The sequence below is a fragment of the Salvelinus sp. IW2-2015 genome, linkage group LG18, assembly GCF_002910315.2.
Source record: "Salvelinus sp. IW2-2015 linkage group LG18, ASM291031v2, whole genome shotgun sequence".
Lineage (NCBI taxonomy): Eukaryota > Metazoa > Chordata > Actinopteri > Salmoniformes > Salmonidae > Salvelinus > Salvelinus sp. IW2-2015.
In genome coordinates this window covers 9,947,999-9,969,369 of record NC_036858.1, presented here as the reverse complement: position 1 = coordinate 9,969,369, position 21,371 = coordinate 9,947,999, and the positions used below count along the sequence as shown (strand labels likewise).

General features: G+C 44.7%; 1 protein-coding gene across 2 annotated transcripts in view; it reads left to right on the top strand.

Annotated features, from left to right (window-relative positions):
• LOC111977797 (thyroid hormone receptor alpha) overlaps positions 1 to 21,371 on the top strand; it is a 215,548-nt gene that overhangs the window by 14,117 nt on the left and 180,060 nt on the right. Inside the window, exon 2 of one of the 2 annotated variants that reach the window (XM_024007469.2) lies at positions 16,222 to 16,279. The exons of the other annotated variant lie outside the window; for it this stretch is intronic. The gene's annotated coding sequence lies outside the window, so the exon portion shown is untranslated. The remainder of the gene's footprint in view (positions 1 to 16,221; positions 16,280 to 21,371) is intronic. 2 annotated transcript variants of the gene reach the window in all.

Below are 21,371 nucleotides of genomic sequence, written 5' to 3'. Positions count from 1 at the left end.
TTGCACTGTATTTTGGTTTGTGGGTGTGTGTTGTGTGTGTGTGTGTGTGTGTGTGTGTGTGTTGTGGTGTGTGTGTGTGTGTGTGTGTGTGTGTGTGTGTGTGTGTGTGTGTGTGTGTGTGTGTGTGTGTGTGTTGTGTGTTGTGTGTGTGTGTGTGTGTGTGTGTGTGTGTGTGTGTGTGTGTGTTTGTATCGCCGTACGGCGTTTGGGTGTATGGTTGTTTGTCTGTGTGAATTCCCATTGTGTCCTCATGGGTGTGGATGCATTTAAACAATTAGCACTTTTCCCATCCAGAAATAGAGATTGTTGTTCGCCAGTATACTATTACCAACAACTAGAAACTTCACCGTCCGTGTCTTTGACTGTGACACACCGTGACTGTCAAGGGTTGGAACCGGTTCAGGGAACAGAATAAAAAAAAAAAAGGAAAATAATTACAACAATTATTGGAGGTACAGAACCCGAACCGAAAACGAAAGCGATCTATACTGTTCCAGAACGTAACCGTTATTTTAAAAGCATGGGAACTGGTTAATAACATTATTTTATGTTCTGGGCATTTTTTTCCAGTCCCACAAAAATCGCAGCAAAGTGCCTATGCAAAGCCCTCACTCTGTCACTCAGAATCTTATTCCAGCCTCTGCCTGCCAGCTGGAAATCTTTTCCTAGGTTACTAGGTTACTATAGCCTACATAGGTTACTATAGCCTACTGACGATATTACAAGTGTAATTCAGAAATTAGGAAGAGATGTTTAATTAGAGAAGAATGGGTTGACTTTTTCACTGCTAGTTGTTTCACATTGGATTTATTAACTACAAAAAAGTAAGATGTGTTATTAATTCTAATTCTAGTTAATTCTCTTCACACACAAGTTTGTTAGTTGGCTAGCTAGCTAACAGTTGCTCTGGTCCAACATTAAACCAAAGACATTCAAAGTTCCTCAATAGAAGCCGCTCCTCCATAGGTGTAATTCTGTGGGCCTAATTCAGATAATACATGTCATAAGAAGATGCCCAGCGCTTCAAGGCAAGCTTCCTCCACCCTCTCTCGCTCTCTCCTCCCCCTTAAAATAGCATTTGCTCTAAACAACTTTCCTATACAGATTAAATCACGTGCCCGATCCACAGCAAGCTGCTCTATCAGCACTGGTTGCTGAAGTAATTTACTGTCAAGCTAAATGTACATTTTTTGGGGGATATTTCAGAGGTTTAAAGATGCACTATGCAGAAATTGCCCTGCCATTTCCTGGTTGCTAAAATTGTAATAGTTCCTAATTTCAGTTTATTTGACCAAACAAGTAAGTATAATGTAGAGAATCATTGTACCATCTACACCGCTATGAAATATATTTTCCATAACCAAAAATATTGTATTTTCAGCTGTTTGAAGCTGGTGTACAAAACCGAAAGCTAAAGACGCAAAAAAAGTAACTAAAAAATGGAAGGCATGGAACTAGGGCACATAAAACAGATCTACCGCTTCTTAGGCTTTTAATGAGAATGACAGATCTATAACTCACATTTCTATCTGAATTTTGTTGGGTCACCCAAAAAGTTACATATTGCAGCTTTAAAAAGGAACAGAAAGGAACAATGTAAACCGTACATTTTTGGGGGGTTACAACCGGTTCAGAACTTTATTTTGTTGTCAGAACAGTGTAACGGGAAGAGAGAAAAAATATGGTTCTATTCAGAACGAAACGATTAGAAATTAATTTATGTCAACCCCTGAGGACTGTTTGATTTGATTTGGATTTATCAGGATGCCCATTAGCCGACAGCTTGTTGACAATTCTTTCATATATTTATAGAGTGCCGTGTCATTACATGACCGTCATTGATCTCGCTTTCGAAGAAGAACTCTGTACAACACCAATAAGTTATTTACAACCTAATTAATGCACAAAAACATGAGCTACCAGTTTGGAGCAATGTTTTATTTATTTTTATTTTTCCTTTATTTAACTAGGCAAAACCCCAACCCGGAAAACGCTGGTCCAATTGTGCGCCGCCCTATGGGACTCCCAATCACAGCCGGTTGTGATACAGCCTGGAATCGAACCAGGGTCTGTAGTGACACCTCTAGCACTGAGATGCCGTGCCTTAGACCGCTGCGCCACTTGGGAGCCCAATGTAGGGTAGTGTTGTCACGATACCAGAATTTTGACCTATTCCAGGTCTAGTATCACAATACACGATACTATCACGATACTCAATACCAAAAACGATACCGATACGGCAAAAAAGAAGGAATATTAGCCAAAGTCACAGAATGGACCTTGATCCAAAAATATGAAATCAGCTACTGCTCTGTTCAATCTTTGGGCATCTTTTGAGTTTGAATTTCTGTACATCAACATTTTTTCAGAGACTGCCATGTATGCATTAATGAGTCAATTATACAGTCATACAATCAATTTGACTTTGGTAAAAAAAACAATCTAACTACATTTACATTTACATTTAAGTCATTTAGCAGACGCTCTTATCCAGAGCGACTTACAAATTGGTGCATTCACCTTATGAAATCCAGTGGAACAACCACTTTACAATAGTGCATCTAACTCTTTTAAGGGGGAGGGGTGGGGTTAGGAGGATTACTTTATCCTATCCTAGGTATTCCTTAAAGAGGAACTACATAATGGTAATCATTTATTTGAATGGTAAATCTCTATTGATAAATTGGGTAAATCAAGATGTCGCCTAGGCCTATCCACAATACAGGTGAATGCACTTTCAAAAAGAGTGTGTGCATGCATTGAGTTACTGAGCTTGTTTTAGGTGATTTCATGGGACTACAGATGACAAACAATCTGTTTCCCTTCTATTTGGGACTTATTTCATTGTACTGATAAACAAAATTTGCATAGAAGTAGCTAGGCTTGGGCGGTATCCAGATTTTCATATTGTCATACCATCCTTCTCTTATACTGCGATTTATGGTATTACCGGCATAGCACACCAGAATGCTAACAAAATTAGCACAAACTAATAGCGAAATCACGTAGACAATGTTAGCTAAATGTTAACGAGCGAAAACAAACATAAACAAATTGCAAAAACAGGCAAATCCAACTCATAAAGTTATATAAGCATAGCTAGTCTCTACCGAATGTCATTTTCAGTGAGTGTGGACATTTTCAAGCGAAAGTGAACTAGAGAAATTGCACAAATGAACAAAGTTGTGATGCATGCTTTTCTGAGGAAGAGCAGCATGTGTAGTACACAGAGCAGAAAGGAGTAGAACGCTACTAGTAAGCACAAGGAAAAATGGCAGCTGTACAGATAACTCATCCAGAGCTCTTTGACTTCTGGCACAAAGCCATTATAAGATGACCAAAAGTATGTGGACACCTTCTCGTTGAACATCTCATTCCAAAATCATGGGCATTAATATGGAGTTGGTCCCCCCCTTTGCTGCTATAACAGCCTCCACTCTTCTGGGAAGGCTTTCCACTAGGTTTTGGAACATTGCTGCGGGGAATTGCTTCCATTCAGCCACAAGAGCATTAGTGAGGTCAGACTCGCAGTCGGCGTTCCAATTCATCCCAAAGGTGTTCAATGGGGTTGAGGGCAGGGCCTGTGCAGGCCTGTCAAGTTCTTTCACACCGACCTCGACCAATAATTTTTGTATGGACCACGCTTTGCACCACGGAACTGTCATGCTGAAACAGGAAAGGGCCTTCTCCAAACTGTTGCAAGTTGGAAGCAGAGAATCGTCTAGAATGTCATTGTATGCTATAACGTTAAGATTTCCCGTTCACTTGAACTAAGCGGCCTAGCCCGAAACCATGAAAAACAGCCCCAGACCATTATTCCAACTTTACAATTGGCACTATACATTGGGGCAGGTAGCGTTCTCCTGGCATCGGCCAAACCCAGATTTGAATGTCGGACTGCCAGATGGTGAAGCGAGATTCATCACTCCAGAGAAAGCATTTCCACTGCTCCAGAGTCCCATGGCATTGATTTTTACACCACTCCAGTCGACGCTTGGCATTGTGCATGGTGATCTTAGGCTTGTGTGAGGCTGCTCGGCCATGGAAACCCATTTCATGACGCTCCCAACTAACAGTTCTTGTGCTGATATTGCTTTCAGATGCAGTTAAGAAATTGGTTGTGCGTATTGCAACCGAGGACAGACAATTTTTATGGGCTACGCACTTCAGCACTCGGCTGTCCCATTTTGTGAGATTGTGTGGCCTACCACTTCGCGGCTGAGACATTATTGCTTCTAGACGTTTCCACTTCACAATAACAGAACTTATAACAGTTGACCAGGGCAGCGCTAGCAGGGTCGAATTTTCACAAACTGACTTGTTGGAAAGGTGGCATCCTATGACGGTGCCACATTGCAAGTCACTGAGCTCTTCAGTAAGGCTATTCTACTGCCAATGTTTGTCTATGGCGATTGCATGGCTGTGTGCTTGATTTTATACACCTGGTCAGCAACGGGTGTGGCTGAAATAGCCGATTCCACTAATTTGAAGTGGTTTCAACAGGCTGTTGTATAAATAATGTATCTGATAGCAAACATTTAGAAGTAAATTGCATTCAAGTGTAACTTCATCAACTCATGTGCGCTGCACAACAGAGACTCGCTGATCGATATAGAACGCTATGGACTCACCAGCTCGCGTTCTCCTGTTGTGCTATTTACAAACCAACACGTGAGTGGCTCAACTGTTCTGGGGGAACTACGGTAAACTTCATCATTTAAAATAATGTGACAGGTGAAATGAAGAACGCAATCTTCTTTATCTCCTAAGTTATTGCACTGCTGGTAATAACTTTAAAAAGTATCTACAAATATTCACAATTATTGAAAATCTTCAAAGAAATCATTTTGACGGTATTGAAAAACCATCCTGTGGCTTTTTCCAAGTACCCCGGTATACAGTATATACGGTATACTGCCCAAGCCTAGAAGGAGCTTTCTTTATAAAAAATGTGCGCTGTCTCTTTAACCAGTAATGATGTCATTCACAAGGCAATCAGTTCGCTGAGGCAATACTAGATAGTATTTGTGAGAGACGTGAGAGAGAATAAGTGAATGAATAAAGTTTTTGGTGGCAAACAGCTTTGAAATAAGTATATTTTGCATGATGGTTTGCATATTAACACAAACAAAGTACTAGGGTAGTTAATTGATATTAGCTTTAGCTGTCGGCTAGCAAGGAAAGCTACCGGTGTCTTCTTCCATTGTAAAGTGTTCTAGCCTGTATGGACATTGTTTTGTGAACAGTAATTAAAAACCCTCTAGAGTCTATTAGGTGTGTACTTGTGCATTTTGGACGGTGTTATGCATCAATGTACAGTACGCCTTTAAGATTTTGACATATGTTTAAGTGCAGCTGGCTGTGTCGGTGTTTATGTACTCATATGAAAGGGCAGAGTTCAGGATCATGTGAATATCTCTCTATAGTTCCCTGGTGTGAGGAAACATTATCCTCATGATGCAATGGATCTGTGATTACTGCACGTGACCAGACTTTTAGAGCAATAGACTCACTGACCGGGACAGAGTACACACACCCATATGAATGCATACATACAAGTACAGATAGTCCTCCATGCATTTGTAAGCAGCACTCTTACACCCCTCACACACACACACACACACACACACACACACACACACACACACACACACACACACACACACACACACACACACACACACACACACACACACACACACACACACACACACACACACACACACACACACACACACACGTTTCGACAACTTGGACAACAAGTGTTAATATAGATAACTGTCTTCTGTACAGCTGTTCTTGCCCTAAGAGCCTGTAAATTGAGTTGAACTCAATGACCGAGGAGCAAATCGGTACAGTAGAGTTGGCTCGTGGGACACGTTCCAAACAGATACTCCATTTCCACCTTGCCTCGGTTGAGTCCTTGACCCTTGTCCATGTTGGGATGTGTCCAACTGTTCCCTGTGCGTCCCTGCATTCCACATCTGGAGTACTCTATGGGCCAAGGCTGGCCGTGTGGCCCCAGAGAGATTGTGTGTGCGTGCGTGTGTGTGTGCGCGTGTGTGCACGCGTGTGTGTGTGTGAATGTTCCAATGAAATAACTGATTATTGATCTGGATTTGAGGATGTGCACACGCTCACAGTTCAGGCATGGGCTATTCTGAGGATGTCAACACAACCGACTTCTCATCAGCTGTTTTCTTGTAAGGGACAATAAACACAAATCACAAGATCTACTTGTCCATCTCTGCAATGGCCGTCTATAACAGCCAGATACTCTCTTTCCTCTGTAACACAGAACTGAGAGGGAATGGGAAAGGCAGAGAATTAGGTCAGGCATTCCTTTTTCTGAAAAGGGTGTCAGAGTGCTATCCGACCGTACCAGGATCTCTGGCTTTCTCTTCTTTCTTTTTCTTTCAGGAATTTTTTCTCCTAAATCCACACTGCGCCTAAGTCCATCCTGAAATACATTCTGGGGATGGAAAAACGCTTTCAGAGTAAACTTAAGCGACTAAAACCAGCTATAAAATATGTAGAAAAGATAATGGACCTGTACACTGAGTGTACTAATATTGAGATGCACTCCTATTTGCCCTCAGAACAGCCTCAATTCGTCGGGGACTTTACAAGACGTCAAAAGCGTTCCACAGGGATCCTGGCGCATGTTGACTCCAGTGCTTCCCACAGTTGTGTCAAGTTGGCTGGATGTCCCTTGGTTGGGGGACCATTCTTGATACACACAGGAAACTACATATATATATATATATATATAGTTAAAAAATATATATCTTTCAGAACTAACCATCACCAAAATAAAGGATAGACAGGGATAATACATTTTTTAAAAGAAAACAATGAATTTAACAATATAGATTTTTTTGTTTATAATGTTTGAGCAAAAGCCCATTGTATTAGCCATGACAAAATGCATAGGATCACAGGAAATTAGCTTTAAAACTGCAATACTTTCTCTCAGCTGCATGGAAAAATATGTAGAATTGCAGGAAATGTGCTTTAAAACTGCAACATTGTCTCTCAGCTCCTTGGAGAAATGTATAGAATTGTAGGAAATCGGCTTAAAAATGCAAAAATGTCTCTACACCTCCAAGATGGGGCCTCTAAAATCGACTCGAAAATTCTGCCACGCTGATGGGCCGAACGTGCTTCCTGCCACGCCCCCTGCCACGCCCACCACTTAAGCCCCTTTTTGATCAAATCAAATGTATTTCTAAACCACTTTTTACGTCAGCAGATGTCACAAAAGTGCTTATACAGAACCCAGACAATTTTTTTAATGTCTTTCTTTCTTTCTCTCTCCCTCTCTCTCTCTTTCCCTCAATCTTTCTCTACGTTTCTCTCTCTCTGGGCATTGGAGAGTGCAGAGAAAGTGCAGGGAGAGTTATTTGGCTTGCCCTGCCTGCGAAGGATGGGCCCCATTTTTGACAGACCCCAGCTGATTAATCTACACATTGGCTCGGTTAGTGTGTGTGTGAGTGTGTGTGTGTGTGTGTGTGTTCGCTACAGCTTAGCACTTATAAACTATGCGCAGCTCAATAAACTATGCACAGCAACCGGCCACTCATAGATTAAAGTGACTTTAAAACACAAAGATGTTGGTTTTAGTTCAAGAGGGGTAATGAAATAACATAAATACTCGCCAAGTAATTGATGTATTATTGTTAGAAAACAAATGGACTAGAACCGAATGGAATAGCCTCTTCATGTCATCTGACCATAGCATCGGTTCCAATCCAAGTGCCAATGCTGTTTATCAAACTCCAGGCGGTGCTATGGTCAGATGACATGAAAATAGAGATCTTTGGCCACGCACACCAGTGGTGCATTTGGCGTTAAAAATCGGAAGCATATGCAGAAAAGTACCTCAAAATGTCCTCAATATGCTGTATGGAGGTATGGTCTGAGATCCATCCCAATATGTTCTCCAATCTCATAAAAATGTTTTGATAAAGGCTCAGTGACGTTATCCTCGCAAGGGGAGTGTCCCGGAGTATTGAAAACAGGGGTGCCAATCATTTTGACCCCTATCTTTTGAGAATTTTTGTATTACTTCAGCAATTTTATTAGTATAAAATACTATAATTTCCCCAAATTTTTATAGCGTACAATATAGCTCAGTATTTGTATTATCTATTTTATACCGTATTTTTTTATCATCTTTAGTAAGGGTGTCAATAATTATGGACCTGATTGTATTTAATGTTCCAAGCCAGCAACTTATCTGTGTCAGAGTGAGTCGTCATTTGCATACCCCCCATGGCGCTTGTTTACCCTGCACCGCATGCTCTTCGTGATTTACACCCATAGATTAATATAGCTCCACCGATTTCCATAATATGCAAACAGAAGGCTATGATTAAAGAGTGAGGTTTGGCAAACTCTCTCTGGGGGTTGGTTTTGGCTTGGCTACTCTGGTGAGGCCTCGCTTAACTGACTCAGTGACTTTGGCTCCTCTGGGAAAGTCTTATATGAGGGAAAACTGATAGCTGTATATTAGAGCGAAATTGCTTTGCCAGAAACATCCAGGTATACTGTTACTTTAAGTTAGCGTCCAGAGAGAGGCCCATTTGTTTTTTATTTCGTTTTGGCTGGAATGAGTGGAAAGGAGGATATGGTATAGGCTACCTACATTTAAAACCATGCCTTCTTATCCATCAGCCTTACGACAGCATGACTAGCTCCCACTTGTCATCCCACACTGAAGACAGGTGTTTATAGTAACGACCACAGTCAAGCTGCTTCAGACACAGGCTGCATTATCTGTGTGGTTCAGGTTCCATTCAGCCAAGGTTTTGTTGTTATAGTTGAGCCGGTTAGGTATTTAAGGACTACATTTCTGTTCTCTACTGTGTTTATATTGTTATACTGTCTACTGTTAGGCCATACATACATTCATCCATTGCTGGCCATCTGTGTCAGCCTGAAATATTGTTAAGCATGGTATTATCAGTGTGCGCAACCATCCATGTAGGAATGGAAATTACAGTATACTTGAATGACAGGGTTTCCACACTGAGAGGCATTTCCCAATCTCCCCTTTCACTGTTAACCCTGCTAACTACTATCTTTGCCTAAACAAATGAGGCAGATATAATGTTGTTGACTTAGCTTATAAGATGTGCTGCTCTCTCCTTTCACTGCTCTCCTAACTCACACACACACACACAGAGATACACACCCAGCACGCACACCACCCAGTCACACACAGACACACGGTGAGCCGCCCGCACAACGCTACGGAAAGCGCCAGGGAGAAACAGCTTGCAAAAGAAGTGACAGACGACCCAGGGATTGAAGTATCGCTGCTAGTCGACCTCCCCCGCAGATAGCAATAAGAGGCTTGACTGACCCTGAACGGGAGGTTGGAACGTTATTAGCCGTTTACCGCAGAGTGAACTCTTAAATCCTTCCTGCTGTCCTCCTGTTTGTGTAAAATGGAGGGCACGGGAGGCCTGGGCCACTGACGGTTTGAACCCTACCAGTCCACAGCTGACCTTATCTGGCCAGGCTGTGCATATTTATCCCTCTCTGAGAGGCATGTCAACAGCCCTTTGCTACCTTAGCGTAGGGAATAGCATGACAATCTAATGCAAGGCAACACCAAACAGCCATAGCCGCTGTGCACTGCTTTAAAAGGGTACCGTTAGTGTGTGCGAAACCAACATTTGATATCGGCGACAGCTCTGGACGACAGCGACTACAGTTTGTTGGAATTATCAGGGCTTCACAATGCACTGCTGACCCCTGACCCTGAGCTGTGGGTAGAGATCAGGGGTTGAGTTGTTGTTTAAGTCTGTAGATGCTGCTGCTGAATTCATGTTTGCACTTTTCAGGTATTTCCCTACGGGTGTAAAATGTGGCCCTGAAATTCCTTCAAATGTACACTCACTTACTGAATGTTTCAAATCAAAAACACTTAAAAGGTACGTAGTTATGAAAACCCCTTTTGCCTCTTGTCCATGAAAAGTTTAGTAGTTCGAGAGCTTAGGAGCTGCTAAGCTAGTTACGAATGGCTCGCAGAACTACCGTTAACTTCCTTCATACTGGAAGCAGAGACATAAAAATGGTATCCACGAGTTCAGCTGACTAGAGAAGTATTCAGACTCCTTGATTTCCCCCCCCCCACATTTGGGTTGGATATGATTTGGAAAGACACACATTTGTCTATATAATGTCCCACAGTTAACAGTGCCTCTCAGAGCAAAAACCAAGCCATGAGGTCGAAGGAATTGTCCGTAGAGCTCCGAGACAGGATTGTGTCGAGGCACAGATCTGGGGAAGGGTACCAAAATATTTCTGCAGTGTTGAAGGTCCCCAAGAACACAGTGGCCTCTATCATTCTTGAATGGAAGAAGTTTGGAACCACCAAGACTCTTCCTAGAACTGGCAGCCCGTCCAAACTGAGCAATCGGGGGATAAGGCCTTGGTCAGGGAGGTGACCAAGAACCCGATGGTCACTCTGACAGAGCTCCAGAGTTTGTCTGTGGAGATGGGAGAACCTTCCAGAAGGACAACCATCTCTGCAGCACTCCACCAATCAGGCCTTTATGGTGGAGTGGCCAGACGGAAGCCACTCCTCAGTAAAAGGAAAATGACAGCCCACTTGGAGTTTTCCAAAAGGCACCTAAAGGACTCTGACCATGAGAATCAAGATTTTCTGGTCTGATGAAACCAAGATTGAACTCGTTGGCCTGAATGTCAAGCGTCACATATGGAGGAAACCCTTAGGTGCCTTTTTTCCCTTAGGTGAAGCATGGTGGTGGCAGAATCTGGCTGTGGGGATGTTTTTCAGCGGCAGAGACTGGGAGACTAGTCAGGATCGAAGTAAAGATGAATGGAGCAAAGTACAGAGAGATCCTTGATGAAGAGTGCTCAGGACCTCAGACTGGGGTGAATGTTCAACCTTCCAACAGGACAACAACCCTAAGCACACAGCCAAGACAACGCAGGAGTGGCTTCGGGACAAGTTTTTGAATGTCCTTGAGTGGCCCAGCCAGAGCCCGGACTTGAACCCAATTGAACATCTCTGGAGAGACCTGAAAATAGCTGTGCAGCGATGCTCCCCATCCAACCCGACAAAGCTTCAGAGGATCTGCAGAGAAGAATAGGAGAAACTCCCCAAATACAGGTGTGACAAGCTTGTAGCGTCAAACCCAAGAAGACTCAAGGCTGTAATCGCTGCATAAGGTGCTTCAACAAAGTACTGAGAAAAGGGTCTGAATACTTATGTAAATGTGATATTTCACTTTTTTAAAATCCATTTTAGATTAAGGCTGTAACGTAACAAAATGTGGAAAAATTCAAGGGGTCTGAATACTTTCCGAATGGCGTCATTGCCAAAATCCTGAACTATCCTTTTAAAGAGCTTTCGGAGCCTCTAAAGATGGGAGGCATTACAGGTTTATGGGTTGACAAGGGATTGACTGCTTATTCCAGGTATTAAATGTATAGTGCGTTAGTTGCCTTTGCTAATATAAACAGTGCCCCTGAAGGGAGTAACAGATATGAGTGCCAACAGTGTTTTCTGATTTCAATGCACCCGCAATGAATTCAGGTGACTCTGCCCAGAGTGGGTGAAAACATGCTTTGGTGATGACATTTCACTTCCTTATGTTGGAAAATACATTTTACCAAGACATTTTTAATGTTCTGAATTGTTCAGCGGGGTCTTTCTCTAACAAATCATTAACATTATATCTAAAAAGTAGGATTTCTTAACCTAATACACCCGACAATATGCACCGAGCTCTGTTCACAGAGCGGTGCAGCTTTATCACCAAAACTTTTTAGGATTTTACATTTTTGTAACGGCTTTCCTCCTCCTCTTCATCCGAAGAGGAGGAGTAGGGATTGGACCAAAGCGCAGCATTGTGATAGGACATAGTAATTTATTAAACAAAACCGAAAACACGAAGAACACTTGAATTGATACAAAATAACAAAACGATGTAGACAGACCTGGACATGAGAACTTACATAACAACGAAGAACGCACGAACAGGAAAATGACTACACAAACGAACGAACGCACAAACAAACCGAAACAGTCCCGTGTGGCGCAACATACACAGACACGGAAGACAATCACCCACAAACTAACAATGTGAAACCACCTACCTTAATATGGTTCTCAATCAGAYGAGATGAAAACCACCTGCCTCTAATTGAGAACCATATCAGGTCACCCATTTACCAACATAGAAACACATAACATAGAAATGCCCACCCACACTCACGCCCTGACCAACTAAACACAAACAAAAACAAGAGAAAACAGGTCAGGAACGTGACAATTTTGTGTTCGTCGTCTTCAAAGTTGTTTCCGCGGGTCGCAAATAGTTAAATTAGCATGAAATGAGCCGAATTAAATGTAAAAGGCTTTGAAAATAAGAAGCTTGGGGTACGCTCATTGACATTTAACAGAGATACACATGTTTTTTTGTGAGAAAACTATGAAAAAGAACAGGAACTTTGCATTAATATGAACATCATATATTACAATATGAAAATACCACGTCATGTCTCAAAATGTATATCTATTCTACATCTTTATTGTTTTATGTCGTCCGTATTTGAGAAATATGAGAAGTTCAATGGTAAGCCTGTCCTGTAGCCTTAATTCTTTCCCAGCATCCAGCCAGGTTGACGTGATGCTATTTTCATGACCATTTTTTTCTCTGGCCTCCATTGATTTAGTCGCCCTACTTCTGGCCATCCTACAAATCAAATCAAATTGAATTTGTCACATACACGTGTTTATCAGATGTTATTGCGGGTGTAGCGAAATGCTTGTGTTTCTAGCTCCAACAGTGCAGTAATATCTAACAAGTAATATCTAACAATACACACAATCTAAAGGAATGGAATTAAGAATATATAAATATTTGGATGAGCAATGTCAGAGCGGCATAGACTAAGATACGGCAGAATAGGATAGAATACAGTATATACATATGAGATGAGTAATGCAAAATATGTAAACATTATTCAATTGACTAGTGTTCCAATTTTTAAAGTGGCCAGTTATTTCAAGTCTATATATATATATAGGGCAGCAGCCTCTAATGTGCTAGTGATGGCTATTTAATGGATGGCCTTGAGATTGAAGCTGTTTTTCAGTCTCTCGTTCCCAGCTGTACTGACCTCACCTTCTGGATGGTAGCGGTTGTGAACAGGCAGTGGCTCGTGGGGTTGTTGTCCTTGATGAGGGTAGAAACTCCAATAAGTTTTGAACAGGTTATTATAGGGACATGAGGTTTGGACCATTGATTTTCTTAGATGATTCTTAGATGATTCTTTACATGATTCTTTATACAATTAAGATATTATTTTACCCATTGGTCAAGAGATGCAGTTTTTATTAATGGTCTCAACAGTAAGGGAGAGCCCCTTCCCACTTTCATACAGATCATTACATTTCTGACACTATTGCAGTGCAAAGACTTGTTGAACAGTTGATTCATTGGCCAAGAATCCATCTGAAGCCAGCTGGATCACTGACGAAGTTGGCAAGCCAAAGCCAGGTTCAAAGGCAAAAGAGTTTGTTACACGTGTTGCCTTAATGAAGAGTAGACATTGTAATTGTTTCATTATCTTCTGAATAGGTAAGAGTAGACTCACTTTCTGTGGCTGCCAAGTCAAGTGGCAGCCCAAGAGCGCCCGTGACCTTCTTGGCAGTGAATATAAATGAATGTCATCAGATGTGCAAAGCCATAATGGCCAAAAACAAAAAGGGGCCATTGAATAATGAAAGAGTATATAAGTGTACTCTACTGTCCTGACTAAATTGCATTATGTTGGTACATTTGCCAAAACAGATACTGATGATAAAATGTATATCTGGATATACGTTCGTACTCAGTCTGAACCTATTGAAGATATCAGGCCACTGTATCCATGTTGATATGTGAGGTACTTTGTCTGTACATTCAGAATTTAAAAAAAATGGGTTATTCAAAGTTGAAAGGGTATTTATTGAGTTGCACAAGCACCGTAATTGTTCTTATGTAAGTTAATTTGTTAAAATAATAAATGTTTGCAGCTCTCAATGATCTAGTAGTGGCAGGGAGATATATTATTATAGTAGCAGTGAGCAGTGGACTGAGAGACGATTAGGGAATATAATATATAACGTAAATCCTGTATAAATCCTTTGCAGACTGCACCATCCGCTTACATTACTGAACAAATGTATCTAAGACGACCAATGTAAAGAGCAATAGGCTAAGCGTTAGGTTAGACACCTCCATTTGGCTGGAGGATTAAGATGGAAAGCCTTTTAGAGGAAAGCTGGCCTCATGAAATTCACTGTAGAGGTTTGCTTTGACCAGCTGACCCCCCCTTCTAACCCCACCCTTTGCAGCTCCTTCTGATTGCCACCCCTCCTGAACCTTCAACTGCTTGTTGCCTGTCCCTGGCTAGCCAGAACACACACGGATCACCGAAATCAAGTATTCTCAGCTAACCCTTGTCCTTATTGAATGTATAGTGTGCCTGGAGGACACTTGGCCTTTCATACCTCAGGCGTATTGAGCTGTTTAATCGTGTGGATTTGTCAACAGTTGTCGTTCTATGCGTCTCTGAGGCCACTAATCCTTTTGCTAGAGAGAACGACTTGAAATATCTGTGAGCTATGTTCGTACAGTAGACCAGAATAAAAGGCAGAAGGGAGAGAGGGTTTTATTTTCCCCTGTTCTAGTGCAGTGTTTATGACTCCACAGGTGCAGATATCAGGTTTTGGTGGTTGGAAATGGGGAGGAGGGAGTGGGATAGGTTTAGTGGGAGCTTTGCCGTCTGTATGGGCGTAAGGTCATTGACATGTTTGCGTAGCACACAAATGCACAGCACAAGGAGCTATCTTTGGCCATGGCCATGGGTCACCTTGTCTGCTCTACACTAGCACCATGCATACGTGCTACAGATATTTTCATGTGAATATTGCCCATGAATGACAGCAGGCACTGCTGTCTGTTTAAGGAATTAGGAGCCTGCCAACGTGAGGTTATCACGTTATCATCGAACCATATGGAAAAATGTGCGAGGATCCCCCTGACGGCACAGTGAGCAGTTTGGTGATTGTCTAGCGTTCGTCTTGAATAGTTTTCTCATTTGATGAAAAAAGAGCATTCTTTATATTTTGAACATCGTGTGCCAAAATGTGAAGTCACTGGGCTATATGGAACAGTTAGCATGTTGTATGTGCAGTGTAGTGTGGTGCAGGGATGTGTTAGCGAATCGCTAGCGGTTGTAGTTGGTGAGAAACAGCTTGATGTGTGTTTTCAGAGGGAGAAGAGTGGGAGAGGGTGCAGTTCAAAGTGAATGTGTTTGACTGTAGTGGAGGATCTGTCAGAGAAAATGAGAGGACATGCGCCGGAGGATGGAGCAGTGGTGACACAGATCCCTCACTCGTGCCTCTCAGGTGGGAGAGTCAGAGTGTATCGCCACTCCATGCCCATCTGTCACTATTGGCGCTGTTAGCATTACTTACTCTCTCTTTCTCTCCCAGGGATTTTGCTTCCATTGAAATCCTTGGGCAGGCCGCCTGAGCGATTAAAAAGGAAAAAAAGGTTTTATGTTTTTTCAGGTCGTTTAAGTCCAAACTTAATTTTATTTTAATTCTCCATGGAGAAATTAGAGATTTTTTTTTCTAAGATTCAGCCAGGCCAAACAAGCCCCTTGCCACGGCCACCACTGAAGACCCTTTTTGATCCAGAAAAAAACCCTGTCTCCCTGTTGGGACAATGGAGGAAGCAAGCTACAGTATTTTTTCAGTAGAACTGAGTTAGGATGCATTTAGCATACAGTGGGAGTGATGCCAGTCTTTGGGTCGCCTGAATCTCCAACAGTATGATTCACCACATGGCTCACTGTAATCCCAGTGGATATTTTTTTACATTTACATTTACATTTAAGTKATTTAGCAGACGCTCTTATCCAGAGCGACTTACAAATTGGAAAGTTCATACATATTCATTTTTGGACCGGATGCATTCTGAACCTTGACTCTACACTTGCGAGAAATTCATTTTTCAGATGGGCATTTTAAGTCTATACTTTACTGGAAAGACACTTACACAGATGTATTTTTTTCCTGCTGCATTACAATGCTTAGAGACTGTGACATTTAAACCAAAGCTATGAGGATATATCCACACAAATACATACTTCAGTGGCATTTAAATGTAATTGTCATTTCTATTCCAGGTTGTGACATTTTAACAAGAAATTTCACCTGGAAATCAAGTGGATCCAATTGTTTCTGGTAAGTTATTTATTTTTTGTCTAGACAGGAAATAATAATTATTTAAGAGGTTCGGAATATGAGAGAGATATAGTGCCTAAAGTATTCAGATCCATTGACTTTTTCCACATTTTGTTACGTTACAGCCTTATTCTAACATTGATTAAATTGTTTTCCTCATCAATATACACACAATACCCCATAATGACAAAGCAAAACCAGGTTTTTAGACATTTGTGGAAATGTATAAAAAAAAAAAAAAAATATCACATTTACGTAAGTACTCAGTCCTTTGTTGATGCACCTTTGGCAGCGATTACAGCATCAAGTCTTCTTGGGTATGACGCCACAAACTTGGCACACACATATTTGGGGAGTTTCTCCCATTCTTCTCTGCAGATCCTCTCAAGCTCTGTCAGGTTGGATGGGGAGCGTTGCTGCACAGCTATTTTCAGGTTTCTCCAGAGATGTTTGATCGGGTTCAAGTCCAGGCTCTGGCTGGGCCACTCAAGGACATTCAGAGACTTGTCCCCGAAGCCACTCCTGAGTTGTCTTGGCTGTGTGCTTCGGGTCGTTGTCCTGTTGGAAGGTAAGTCTGAGGTCCTGAGTGCTCTGGAGCAGATTTTTATCAAGGATCTCTCTGTACTTTGCTCCATTAATCTTTGCCTCGATCCTAACTAGTCTCCCAGTCCCTGCTGCTGAAAAACAACCCCACAACATGATGCTGCCACCACCATGCTTCACCTTAGGGATGGTGCCAGGTTTCCTCCAGACATGATTCTTGGCATTCATGCCAACGAGTTCAATCTTGCTTTCATCAGACCAGAGAATCTTGTTTCTCAGGGTCTGAGAGCCTTTAGGTGCCTTTTGTCAAACTACAAGTGGGCTGTCATGTGCCTTTTACCGAGGAGTGGCTACTGTCTGGCCACTCTACCATAAAGGTCTGATTGGACTTTTATCTCCCTCACTGTCACGCCCTGGCCTTAGTATTCTTTGTTTTCTTTATTATTTTAGTTAGGTCAGGGTGTGACATGGGTATTTATGTGGGTTTTGTAATGTCCAGGGTGATTGTAAGGTTTAGGGGGTTTATTTAGAGTAGTTGGGTTTATGTTTAGTATAGTTGTCTAGCAGTGTCTATGTTGTGTGTAGTTGTCTAGGAAAGTCTATGGTTGCCTGAATGGGTTCCCAATTAGAGACAGCTGGTTTCTGTTGTCTCTGATTGGGAGCCATATTTAAGGTAGCCATAGGCTTTAGTTTGTTGTGGGGAATTGTCTATGTCTGAACGTTTGTAGCCTGTGTGTGTGCACTACGTTTATTAGCTTCACGGTCGTTTATTGTTTTGGTAGTTTGTAAGTGTTTTGTTTCGTTTTGCCTTCTTCTATAATAAAAGAAGATGGCTTATTTTCCACATGTTGCGTCTTGGTCCGTCTCTCCTCCACACGATCGTGACAGAATTCCCCACCAACATTGGATCAAGCAGCATGAGCGGAACCAACAACAGCGGCAAAGTAACCAGGACTCATGGACATGGGAGGAAATATTGGATGGAAAGGGACCATGGGCTCAACCAGGAGAATATCGCCGCCCTAAAGCTGAGCTGGAGGCAGCGAAGGCAGAGAGGCGGAGATATGAGGAGGCAGCAAGGAGACGTGGCTGGAAGCCTGAAAAGCCCGTGAGTACTACCCAAAAATTTCTTGGGGGGGGGGCTAAGAGGTAGTGGGCCAAGGGCAGGTAGGAGACCTGCGCCCACTTCCCAGGCTAACCGTGGAGAGCGGGAGTACGGGCAGACGCCGTGTTACGCAGTAGAGCGCACGGTGTCTCCTGTACGGGTGCATAGCCCAGTGCGGGTTATTCCACCTCCCCGAACTGGTATGGCTAGATTGGGCATTGAGCCAAATGTCATGAAGCCGGCCCTACATATCTGGCCACCAGTACGTCTTCTTGGGCCGGCTTACATGGCACCAGCCTTACGCATGGTGTCCCCGGTTCGCCTACATAGCCCGGTGCGGGTTATTCCACCTCCCCGCACTGGTCGGGCGACCGGGAGCATTCAACCAGGTAAGGTTGGGCAGGCTCAATGCTCAAGAGAGCCAGTACGCCTGCACGGTCCGGTATTTCCGGCGCTACCTCCCCGCCCCAGCCCAGTACCACCAGTGCCTACACCACGCACCAGGCTTCCAGTGCGTTTCCAGAGCCCTGTTCCTCCTCCACGCACTCTTCCTATGGTGCGTGTATCCAGTTCGGTGCCTCCAGTTCCGGCACCACGCACTAAGCCACCTGTGCGTCTCCAGAGTCCTGTACACACTGTTCCTTCTCCCCGCACTCGCCCTGAAGTGCGTGCCCTCAGTCCGGTACCACGCACCAGGCATATAGTGCGCTTTGAGAACTCAGTGTGCCCTGTTGTTGTTCCCCGCACTAGCCCTGAGATGCGTGTCCCCAGCCCGGTACCACCAGTTCCGGCACCACGCACTAGGCCTAATGTGCGTCTCCAGGGTCCAGTATGCCCTGTTCCTTCTCCCCGCACTAGCCTGAAGGTGCGTGTCCCCAGCCCGGTAACACCAGTTCCGGCACCACGCACCAGGCCTACAGTGCGCCTCAGCCGGCCAGAGTCTGCCGTCTGCCCAACGGTGACTGAACTGCCCGTCTGTATTGAGCCTTCAAAGCCGCCCCAGGAGAGATCGAATTCGTCTACTGTCCTGAACGTTGTAGCCTGTGTGTGTGCACTACGTTTATTAGCTTCACGGTCGTTTATTGTTTTGGTAGTTTGTAGTGTTTTGTTTCGTTTTTGCTTCTTCTATAATAAAAGAAGATGGCTTATTTTTTCCACATGTTGCGTCTTGGTTCCGTCTTCTCCACACGATCGTGACAGAATTCCCCACCAACATTGGATCAAGCAGCATGAGCGGAACAACAACAGCGGCAAAGTAACCAGGACTCATGGACATGGGAGGAAATATTGGATGGAAAGGGACCATGGGCTCAACCAGGAGAATATCGCCGCCCTAAGAGCTGAGCTGGAGGCAGCGAAGGCAGAGAGGCGGAGATATGAGGAGGCAGCAAGGAGACGTGGCTGGAAGCCTGAAAAGCCCGTGAGTACTACCAAAAATTTCTTGGGGGGGGGGTAAGAGGTAGTGGGCCAAGGGCAGGTAGGAGACCTGCGCCCACTTCCAGGCTAACCGTGGAGAGCGGAGTACGGGCAGACGCCGTGTTACGCAGTAGAGCGCCACGGTGTTCTCCTGTACGGTGTGCATAGCCCAGTGCGGGTTATTCCACCTCCCCGAACTGGTATGGCTAGATTGGGCATTGAGCCAAATGTCATGAAGCCGGCCCTACATATCTGGCCACCAGTACGTCTTCTTGGGCCGGCTTACATGGCCCCAGCCTTACGCTGGTGTCCCGGTTCGCCTACATAGCCCGGTGCGGGTTATTCACCTCCCCGCACTGGTCGGGCGCCGGAGCATTCAACCAGTAAGGTTGGGCAGGCTCAATGCTCAGAGAGCCAGTACGGCCTGCACGGTCCGGTATTTCCGGCGCTACCTCCCCGCCCCAGCCCAGTACCACCAGTGCCTCACCACGCACCAGGCTTCCAGTGCGTTTCCAGAGCCCTGTTCCTCCTCCACGCATCTTCCTATGGTGCGTGTATCCAGTTCGGTGCTCCGTTCCGGCACCACGACCTAAGCCACCTGTGCGTCTCCAGAGTCCTGTACACACTGTTCCTTCTCCCCGCACTCGCCCTGAAGTGCGTGCCCTCAGTCCGGTACCACGCACCAGGCATATAGTGCGCTTTGGAGAACTCAGTGTGCCCTGTTGTTGTTCCCGCACTAGCCCTGAGATGCGTGTCCCCAGCCGGTACCACAGTTCCGGCACCACGCACTAGGCCTAATGTGCGTCTCCAGGGTCCAGTATGCCTGTTCCTTCTCCCCGCACAAGCCTGAAGGTGCGTGTCCCCAGCCCGGTAACACCAGTTCCGGCACCACGCACAGGCCTACAGTGCGCCTCAGCCGGCCAGAGTCTGCCGTCTGCCCAACGGTGACTGAACTGCCCGTCTGTATTGAGCCTTCAAAGCCGCCGTCTGCATGAGCCTGCAAAGCCGCCCGTCTGCCATGAGCCTGCAAAGCCGCCCGTCGCATGAGCTACAGAGCCTTCGCCAGACAGGAGCCGCTAGAGCCTTCGCCAGACAGGAGCGCTAAAGCCTTCGCCAGACAGGATCAGTCTGAGCCATCCGTCTCCTCTGAGCCATCCGTCTCCCAGCGCCGTCTGAGCCATCCGTCTCCCAGCCGCGTCTGAGCCAACCGTCTCCCCAGCGCCGTCTGAGCCATCCGTCTGTCCCGAGCCAGTAGAGCCGCCCGTCTGTCCAGAGCCGTCAGAGCCGTTAGTCAGTCAGGAGCCGCTAGAGCCATTCGTCAGTCAGGATCTGCCAGAGCCGCCAACCAGACAGGATCTGCCAGAGCCGCCAACCAGACAGGATCTGCCAGAGCCGCCAACCAGACAGGATCTGCCAGAGCCGCCAACCAGACAGGATCTGCCAGAGCCGCCAACCAGACAGGATCTGCCAGAGCCGTCAGCCAGCCAGAGCGTCCAGAGCCGTCAGCCAGTCATGAGCTGTCCTCAGCCCAGAGCGGCTATTTATCCAGAACTGCCCCTCAGTCCAGAGCTGTCTCTCTGTCCGGAGCTGCCTTTCGTCCGGAGTTGCCCCTCTATCCTGAGCTACCTCTCTATCCTGAGCTACCTCTCTATCCTGAGCTATCCCTCTGTCCTGAGCTATCCCTCTGTCTGAGCTATTCTCTATCCCGGTGCTGCCCCTTGTGTCGATGTTACCAAAAGATTAAGTGGGGGTAATTGAGGGTGGTCATTTGTAGGGGGAGATATAAGCTGGGATTGACTATGGTGGGGTGGGGACCTCGCCCTGAGCCTGAGCCGCCACCGTGGTCAGATGCCCACGCAGACCCTCCCCTAGACTTTGTGCTGGTGCGCCCGGAGTTCGCACCTTAAGGGGGGGGCTATGTCACGCCCTGGCCTTAGTATTCTTTGTTTTCTTTATTATTTTAGTTAGGTCAGGGTGTGACATGGGTATTTATGTGGGTTTTTGTAAGTTCCAGGGTGATTGTAGTTT